This window comes from Larus michahellis, chromosome 7, assembly GCF_964199755.1.
Source record: "Larus michahellis chromosome 7, bLarMic1.1, whole genome shotgun sequence".
Classification (NCBI taxonomy): Eukaryota; Metazoa; Chordata; class Aves; order Charadriiformes; family Laridae; genus Larus; species Larus michahellis.
Window position 1 is genome coordinate 23,135,032 of NC_133902.1, and position 9,447 is coordinate 23,144,478.

Consider the following 9,447-nt stretch of genomic DNA (forward strand, 5'->3'; position numbering starts at 1 on the left):
CTACCCTGACTTCATCAAACACACTTTACTTCAGAAGAAAAGGGTAACTAAAAAATACGTCTGTATCATCATTTATTCTTAACTTTCTCTGGTGAAGAATCTGCTATGGTACCACAAAAGTATCTTAAAGTGCCCTTAATTTTACTTGCTTTCTGAATCACCTTTGAAAAACTGAAGATAACATGTATTTCAACAGCCAAAATATTTTCTGTTCGTCTAGAGTGTGCTCTGCTTTGCTGTTGTGACTAAACTACCAACATTTATTAGAGCTTTAGTTAAATTCTACTGAGGCTTAGTTTTGGGAAACATAAAACACGTAAGGGAGTCCATAACTTTACAAATAAATATATAAATTTTGAATAGGTAGATTAAAACTCTGAGACTCTACTTAGTAACCAGACTGCAGGTGAGCTTGTCTAATCAAAATAAAAACAGTATAGTTACTGAACAAGTCTGAGTACTTGTTTATAACATATAACAAAGGTCAACTTTGGATGTATGTTATGAAATGTCAAATACATAAACATGCTTCCTGACACTGAAATAAGAAAGCAGTTAAACGAGCTGCCTCGTTGCTTGAAAAACCAATCACACAAACATGAAAAACAGGTAATCAAAGTCTAAATGTTTAACACAATTAACAATTCAAACTCATGATAGACTAGATTATTCTGTGTTTTTATTTCTGAGAAACTACTAAAACCCAAGGTTTTTGGTAGCAATTTACTTTTATTTTTCTTCCATGATGGCATAGAATTTACAGATTATCTCTCTTCCCATCCTTCCTTGTCACTGTTTTTGACAGGCACAAATGGCTAAGGAGAAGCATGCAATGTAGTTGTCAGCTCCAACAAGGTGCTGCAGAATTGTGTATGGGAATAGCTGTCAGTAACACCACCACCACCCCCCCCCCCCCCAAAAAAAAAGTTTATTTGTGCATTGACCAGTCATGGATCAACTGTTAATGAAATAGGAATGTTTTGCTCAAATTCATTAGATATTCCTTCAACTGTCTTAACAGTGCAATAAAGACAGGTTTATTAGGGTTTGGGGTTTTGGTTTGGTTTTCTTTTTTTTTTTTTTCCCCAGAAAAATGTTTAAGATTCATTTTCTGGATGCTGAAAACAATTCCTGTCTGTGTTGGTACTTAGAATATAATTCCTGTACAACTTCCCCCAAAGTGTTTTCCGTTTCCCTTCTGTCTCAGAATTTAACTTTATTTTTTAGAATTCGGCTGGTATGATTCTACCATAGTCACAACTTTCCACACAATGATCATAGAATCATAGAATGTGTTGGGTTGGAAGGGACCTTTAAAGGTCATCTAGTCCAACCCGCCCTGCAATAAGCAGGGACATCTTTAACTAGATCAAATGATCCTTTGCAACTGCTTCATAGCCTGTTAGTTTGCTGGTAAAAATTACAAATAACTTTGCAACCATATAAGAAGTTTGCATTTGTTTCCTTTGTGAGAGAGAATGAACTGATGGAAAATTTCAGAAGCCTTATAATAATCTCTAGAGCAGACAAATTTACCACTAATTTGCTTTAGTTTTGTGTACATATTTTGGAGGGGTTTAGTTTAGTAGTGAACAGAATAGGCAGCCACACTAATTAACTTTTTACATAATTCACATCTATGCATGTAATTATCTAGGGCTTACTGATTTAAAAAGCTGCCTGCTCTTGACTTCTGCCCTTCATGTTTTTTTTCTATCATGATCCTTCCACTCCCACTGTAAATTACCACCCTGAACTGCTTTCCATCTTGCCTTTAAAAAAAGAAAACACCCACTGCAGACAAAACACCTTTGCTTTGATTTCAGTGACATGTTTTGTTCTGCTCTCTAAATGGCCATTCTCGAGGTTTGTCTATTGATTAATGAAAAATAAAAGGCATCTTTCACTGTGCTGTGAAAAAAATCAGGCAGAGTAATGACAGATGAGTTTCCTGCCTTTCTAAAGACACTACACGCTCCTTACTGGCAGTATCATGGCAGATGGCCACCAGGAATAAAAGAAATATGGCAGACATGAATTCCTTGTCTTTCTACAGGAAATATGTTGTCTCTAACTTGGATTTCCTGTGGCTGTCATAAAAATATATTGATGTACACTGTTCCAGTGTTTCTAAAACATGTTTAATTGGCAGTGTATGCCACATGTAGTATCTTCAAAGTCAGGACGATGTTACATATCTGTATCCTACCATACTACTTCTGTTCTCCTTTTCTGTCACTGAAGATACTCAAAACCCACACAGATGCATTCCTGTCCAGCCTGCTCGAGGTGACCCTGTTTTGGCAGCGGGGTTGGACTAGATGATCTCCAAAGGTCCCTTCCAACCCCTACCATTCTGTGATTCCATCCTTCATTGTAGACTTACCCAAGACCTGTGGAAGTGTCTCCGTTAACTTATTTTTTCCTCAAACAATGCTTCCTTCAGGAATGCTGAGCTACTAACTTGCACTCCCCACGTTCTCAACTACTGCCTACTCGTAATATTTTCCCCCTCCCATTTCTTTGCTTCAACCAGACTTTCCTCTAGGCAGAGCTTAATTAGAATAAGCTGTGATGCCAGGTGAGATGTGCACACCCTTGAGTTTAGAGCACTGCCCCGAAAGGCCTGCTCCCCTCTGCTTGGAGATGGCTCTCGCCAAACGTGAGCCCACCTGCGTGGGCCTTTAGCCAAGGGGCACCCATGCTCCCAGTCACCCCCTTACTCGCCATCCTCCAGGAGATGTGAGGCTGAACCAGCGCTAGGCTTCCCTGGACCGGCCCCGGGGCAGCGGCACATCCCAGACCCCACGTTGTTCTCCCGGCGCCTCCCGCTACACGGAGGCCTGGGCCTGACTCAGCTCCCACAGCCTCGGGGGGCGGCTGCGGCCGGGACCCGCGCCGGGGCAGCCCCTGCTGGGTATAAACGCTTGCAGCCAGCGATGGCGTCACCGAGGGCCACACTGTGACTTCACGGCTACGCCTTCCGCAGCGTCTGCGGTGCCGTCCTCCCATCCGCCCGCCGCCAGAGACCCCCGGGGCGGGGGCGCGAGCAGCCGCCAACCGCCCCAACGGCCGACCTCCGCCCCGCGCGTGGCCGCGAGGGCACCCCCTGCCGAGCGCGGCGGGGCGCGCCCCTTCCGCCGCCGTGGGGTGCCGGTGCCAGCGGCGCCGCCTCCCTCTCCCCTCCCTCCCTCCCTGCCGGCCGGCGGCGGGAGGCAGGGGGAGCCCGGGAGCAGCGGCGGCGGCCCGGCCCGGCGGGCAGCGAGCCCGGCAGGCAGGCGGGGTCCCCCTCACCCGCCCGCGCTGACGTCAGGAAACTTTCTCCGCGGCTGAGGCGGGAGCGGGCCGGAGCGGTCGCCGTGTGCCGGCGCGGCGAGGCAGCGGGACGGCCTCCATCACCTCGCCAGGTACGCGGCGCTCCGGGCCCCGGCCCCCCGGGGGGTAGCTTGCATTGGCGGCGGTGTTCTGAGGGGGTGGGGCGGGCTCCTCGCCGTCCCTCCCGGGGACGAGGGCAGCCGGGGTCGGGCGGAGCCTCCCGCCGTTGCCCGAGGTGCGGTTGGCGAGCGGCAGCGGGGAGGACGGTCTGGGCGCCTGTTGATCGCCGAGGCGGCAGCTGCTGCGCCGGGCTTAGCCGCTCAGCCGCTGCCTTTGGCTGGAAACTTCGCAGCCGGCGGGGCCACGCAGCCCCGCGGGCGGCGAGGAGAGGCGGGCGGCGGAGGCGCGGAGGGGGAGCCCGGCATGAGTAACGGGGCGAGCGGAGCGGCGGGGCAGCCTCGCCCGTCTGTCGAGGCTCGTCTGTTCGGCAGGTCTCACCTGCGGGAAGCGGCAGCGGCGGTGGGTTTGGCGGGGCGGACCCGGCCGTCGCCTCCGTGTAGGTGCTCGTTAGACCAGCGCGAAACTTGCGGTGGGCGCAGCCGGCCGCGGTTCTCTCCTCTAACTTAAAAACCTCAAGGACTTAGGGATTTTAGACATGCTATGTGATTATGCGATACGGTTTAGGGTTTTTTTCTTTTGCATTTCAAATAACTGGAAATAATCAAATACCTTTCATTCTGTGTTGGTTTGTTGGTTTTTTGGTTTTTTGGTAAGTACAGTAAAGCCATTATCTGAGACAAGGTTTTGTTTTTTCTTCTGAGGGCTTCGCCGTGGCAGCTCGGCGGTGCTGGCAGGCGAGCCGAGCCGGCCGCCGAGGCTGATGAACGCACAATTGTTGTACAAGGGGAGGATCTTCTGCCCGTAGACAAGCCCCAAACCACCAAGTTAATTTTAACTCCCTGGAGCAGCCGGGCGTCGGGAGGGTGGAGTACTGGGGTGGTTTGTCGGATCATCGTGCGAATAGAACACTGAAATCTGAGCGGCGATTGCAGCCGCTGGCTTGAAGTCGGGCGAGGGAGATTCAGGGAGAAATTCTCAGTTTAAGGGGGTCTGAAAGTTGTGTCATAGCTCTCTGGAGGAATATGTAAAAGTACGTTGCTCGTTTAATTTCGCCATTCTTGTAATTTATTGCAAGGCACCGAGAGTCAGTCAAAGGCCCGTAAAGGTTAATTGTATTCTTCATACAAAGGAATTTGCCCCCTTCCAAAGAACTAAATTTCTGGGGTCTTTTTTGAACTTAAGACGTTCATTACATTTCTAATTTAAGTACCATGCAACTCTCACTTTTTAAATTTTCAGTTCCTACAGTTGCATTGCAGTTGCAAATTTATAGAAAGTCATCTTCATGTAGACATAACTAAAAAGATGTTAAAAAAACATAATAAACTGGAAAGCAAGCCGTATGTGAAGGTGATTATGAAAGTGTTTTCAATGTGTGTAAATACATATACAATGTTTTAGCAATATATTTGGTCTACTGAGTATAAATATAAGCATCCATTTTTACACTTCACACTTCATGTGAGTAACTATGAACCTGTTCTTTTAGAAGTACTTTTATCTTTTCTGTGATTTTCTTCCCCTGCATGGTAGACTAACTTATAACTTTAGTCATGCCTTTCAGTTGTTGCAGTGATAAGCAATGCCTCAAAGCTTCAAACCTCTGCCACTTCATGGTGATAATCAAAATAAGACAAAATAATTCACCCGAGGGGAAAAGAAAAATACATTTTTTGAAGGTCAAGCTTCTGTTTTTTATGTCGATTTCAAAATGAACAGAAAAGTTTACCTCATAATTATAGACTTACTTGATTGATTTGTTGTGTAGTAGTATGTCAGGGAGAACCTCTGATATTTGGAGATTATCCGTGTGCATTCAGGGAAGGGAACAACAAAACAGTGGGGTAAAAAGGGCAATAATTTCGTGATTATCAGCCTTACACTTTTTGGTACACATTTTAAAGTGTATGGATGTGTTAGTGATTATAGGCCTCCTTAAAGGCATATAGTTATGTGAAGAGGTTGAATGGAGTGAGTGATTTATGGATTAAGAGCCTAGGAATTATGGCACGGTGTTGATGGATGCTATGGAGCGGTTCAGTTTGTGCTTTTAGTAGAGTTACAGTGGCAGGGATATCAGTGAAAAGAGACTAGAAATAAGCAGAAGCAAGTACAAATCACATTGCATTAGAAGTAAGGATGACAGTCTTAAATGTGATCTGGCTAGCATTGGGCATGTCTTGTGAGTGATGAATACAGAAATTAAAATGACTTTGATGCCAGAAAAAAAGAAAATGCAAGATTGCAACAGTGAACTACGACTACGATGTTCTGTGTAAAGCATTTTAAATCACATTGGAAAATACAAAGCTGATACTAGAGGACCAAAAAGGAGGAAGATGTAGTTAATAAGAGCAGAGAATGAGAGTGATTGTTATACAAACTCAGGGTTGGTACTGCCTCCTTAGTCTTTTGAGACAATTTTGTAATCTTTTCGAGGTCTTTTTAGAGTTCAAAGATTGTGCATCTGCTGCGCAGCAAAATATTCACCTGATGTGGTGTTTCAGGATTTCCTTTACAAGCTCATTAAAGTAATTTTGTTAGTCTTTTGCCTGTAGATAAGGTTACAACTCATGGTTCGATAGCAGTGTGTCTGCATGGGTGTGTTCATAAAACATTTGTAAATATTACTGGATGCTCTAAAAATCATAAAAGACTTATATGAAGAACTTGAGAGGTCAAATATGATAAACTGGCATTTATATTGTGATTATATAATTATTTTTTTCTGTTGATATAATCCCTCAATAGCGTATTGCTTCGATGTGTCACAAGAAAATAATTTGAATTACCACATGAAATAATTAAAGGCCAACTTCAGCTTGAGCTGTGGGACTAATGCAGCTTGAAAGAGAACAAAAAAATTAACTACCTTATCCTTGAATTGTTGACATATCTAATACAACTTGTGGCCAGATTCCAATTCTGTTACTTTTAAAAGAGAGGGAGTAGAGCACTGAGACCTGAAAAGTCCACCAGGTTCACTTCACAAAAATCACTGCTCCTCTAGAATTTTCAGTTATTGTTGACGGTGAAATGGGTGGCAGAGATTGAGGCTGTGTTTCAAGTAAATCGGCTCTTGAGACCAAAAATGCCGAATTAGTGACTTAATAGAGTTGTTACATAAGAATATGCTAATTGGGCTCAAATAAATGTTTTCCCCATAACATTTTTTGCCTTGGTGCTATCTGATTTTTGAAGGGGTAAGCGCCTTTAGTGAATCAGGTTGTATCCCAGAAAAGAACAAACAATACTGTTGCTGTTAGAACACATAGGGCCTCTGCATAGCTACCTAATAATGTTCTCTCGGTTCTCTTACTCTCAATATATAACATTTAATCTAGGAATACTTGTTGATAACCTTGTTCCCAATGGAAGTCAGTTCCTTCCTATTATCTGCTAAATCCCTGAGATCAGAACACTGGCTTTTTTCATGCAGTCTGTCTCGCTACCCCACTGTCAGTGTGTCGCTGAAGATGCCTCATGATTTAAATGCTACATCAAACTGTTTTGTGGATTTGCTATTGTGGAATAGCCACTATTACCATATAATATGTAGCTTTAATCTGGGATTACACTCCTGGCCTGTGGTGGTGGTGGCTAGGGGCAGGAGGGAGGATGTGTTACATTTACTCTTAGTTGTCATTTTGTGGTCTGTCTTCAAGGTATATGCCCGTGATGTAACAGGAATGGCAGAATGCAGTAGTGGTACTACAGTGAGTTGTTGCTCACCCTTTTAGTCTTAGGTATGCAAGTGTAGAGTTTGTCTGTGCTCAGGGGCACTGAAAGAACTCTGCAAATGGTCAGTAGTAGATCTTGTCTTAAAAATGCTTTCTGCCTAGGCTGCAGTTCCACCCCATCTAATAAGCAGAAGGATCATCTGAAATGCCTCATCTTTCTGTGCTGTCTCAAAACATGTTAGTTATGCTAAAATGAACATCCACAGAAGGAAGTGATGTTACCACATAGATTTTATCCAGGATTTTGATAGAGAATTTGGCCAGCTGGAAACTCATCATGAATTCTCAGGAAAGAATTTACACTTTCATTTCTCCTCCCCTCTGCCAGCTTAAGCAGCTGTTCTAATCACCAAGCTAGGAGGGTGCTCTGGATTAAAATATTATCATTTCCTCAGGTTGTAATGACTTTCTTTGCCTAGTATGTATTTACACCCAACAAAAGGGAGAATGAAACAAACATGTCTGTAAGAAGAGATAATACCTGAGTTCCCAACAGCCAAGTAAGCAGTAAGCTTTCACTGGAGCAAGGAGCAGAACTCAGGCTTTGTAACACCGATGGTTTCACACAGGCTAGTTGATAATGTGGCAAAGAAGTTCCAGAAAACCCCTTAGATGAAGATACTGGATTTCTTTAACTTTTGCAAAGTTCTTTTCTATTTTGAAGGGCAGACATTGAGAAATTATGTTTATTCTTTTAATTCCCAAGCCTGACCTACTCAGCTTATTAGTATATACTGTATATTCTGCTTACTTTGTTAGTACTGCGTATGTTTTACATCTAAATCTGTGCTTGCATATTTGGTCTTATTCTGAGAACTGAGCTGGGTTTTCTCCATTTTGTATCTCACTGCCACTATAAAGATTAAGAAACATCTGTGCAGCCAAATGCTTTTCAGTTTATTCTGTCAGTGGTACCTGATCAACTCCATTGCCTTGCATGAGTTTGCACAAGTGTAACTTGGTAAACAATTTTCTTAATAATGCAGGTTGGAGCAGAGGCTGCAGCTGGCTCAATCTCACTTTTTTTTGCTCTATGGAACTAAGAAGAAGTTGTTAACATTTGGGGTTTTTTTTGTCATCAGAAAGTAGAACCATAATCTGTGGAAATTCCTTAGAGATTCTGGTTAGTCCTGTGCTGTAGAGAGATCCTCACCAGTACAAGTAAATAATACTTTTATTTTGAAAAATGTATGACTTTTAAGGCAAATCTTTTGGCATTCAGAAGTGTCTGATGGCTGCTTCTGTCATGCTGTATTGCTTTAGTGGGGCAGGGTATGTGGGTACTCCAGTATTTGGGAATAGACACGGATAGAGGAGCCTAATCTCCAAGGTGCTTCCATCTTCTCATAATCTGTAAAATAATACGAAAACTTTAAAACTGCATTCAAATTCCTACTTACTATTTTCAGATAAAATGAAATCGTTTTTGAGGACTGCTGTACTATCTGAAACTATTCAAGAAATTTAATGTGATTCCCCCCCCCCCCCCCATTCTTTCTCTGCTCTCTCCATCCCCCTCGTTTTAATGGGGGCAATCTTGGACAAAGGCAAAATGCAGTAGTAACAGGATGTGTAAAACAGATTCCTGGCTACTACCTGCTGTGACATTTAATAGTCTAGTCTATTTTCATTTTTGTCCTTTTAAATGCAGATGTTAGACCTTCAGTTCCTTCTAGGCAGGATGGGCCATTAGGAACTTAAACAGTGTGCTTAAACTTTCTAAGTGATCTAGGACACTCTAAATCCGTGTAGCCCTTAAAAGTTTTTTCAGAGTTCTTAGCAGCCTATCCAAAATCAAACTTTGTTTCCGCTAGATGAAAGGCTGAGGTAGTGCAGCTGCTGCACTGGGGGAAAAGTGGCTGGAAGGGAGGTCATTGCCCATTCTCACCTCAGTTTTGAAGCTCTCCTTGTGGCAGGGAGACCCCCTGGGAGAGTTGGTTTCTTCACAGCTGCAGTCTGTGCCATCTGGGCTTTGGCAAGTTGCTATTTTGCTAGCGCTGGCAATTTCTATCTGCTGCCCTGTGTAACTGTTGTAAACTATATGCATAAAGGTACTCCTAACATTAACCAATATATTTTCTTTCTTGTGAGATTGAAAACTTGTATTTTTCTGTGTGTGTACGTCTTTTAAAGAAGGTACCTCTTGAAACAGCAGTATTTTTTTGCTTAATCTGTTGTGAAATCTTCTGGAAAGTGTAACAGAAGTGAGGTAATGAGCCTAGATAAAGGACTGTGTTCCCAGTAAAAAATGATTTTTCCTGCAGTCGCATCT

General features: G+C 43.5%; 1 protein-coding gene across 9 annotated transcripts in view; it reads left to right on the forward strand.

The window, feature by feature from the left end:
• Nucleotides 1-3,296: 3,296 nt before the first annotated feature.
• GULP1 (GULP PTB domain containing engulfment adaptor 1) overlaps nt 3,297-9,447 on the forward strand; it is a 172,303-nt gene continuing 166,152 nt past the window's right edge. For 4 of the 9 annotated variants that reach the window (XM_074593821.1, XM_074593828.1, XM_074593826.1 and 1 more), the window contains exon 1: nt 3,297-3,407. The gene's annotated coding sequence lies outside the window, so the exon portion shown is untranslated. Of the gene's footprint in view, nt 3,408-3,770; nt 3,872-9,447 lie in introns of those variants that run through there. The other 5 variants (XM_074593822.1, XM_074593830.1, XM_074593827.1 and 2 more) reach the window with 4 other exon arrangements.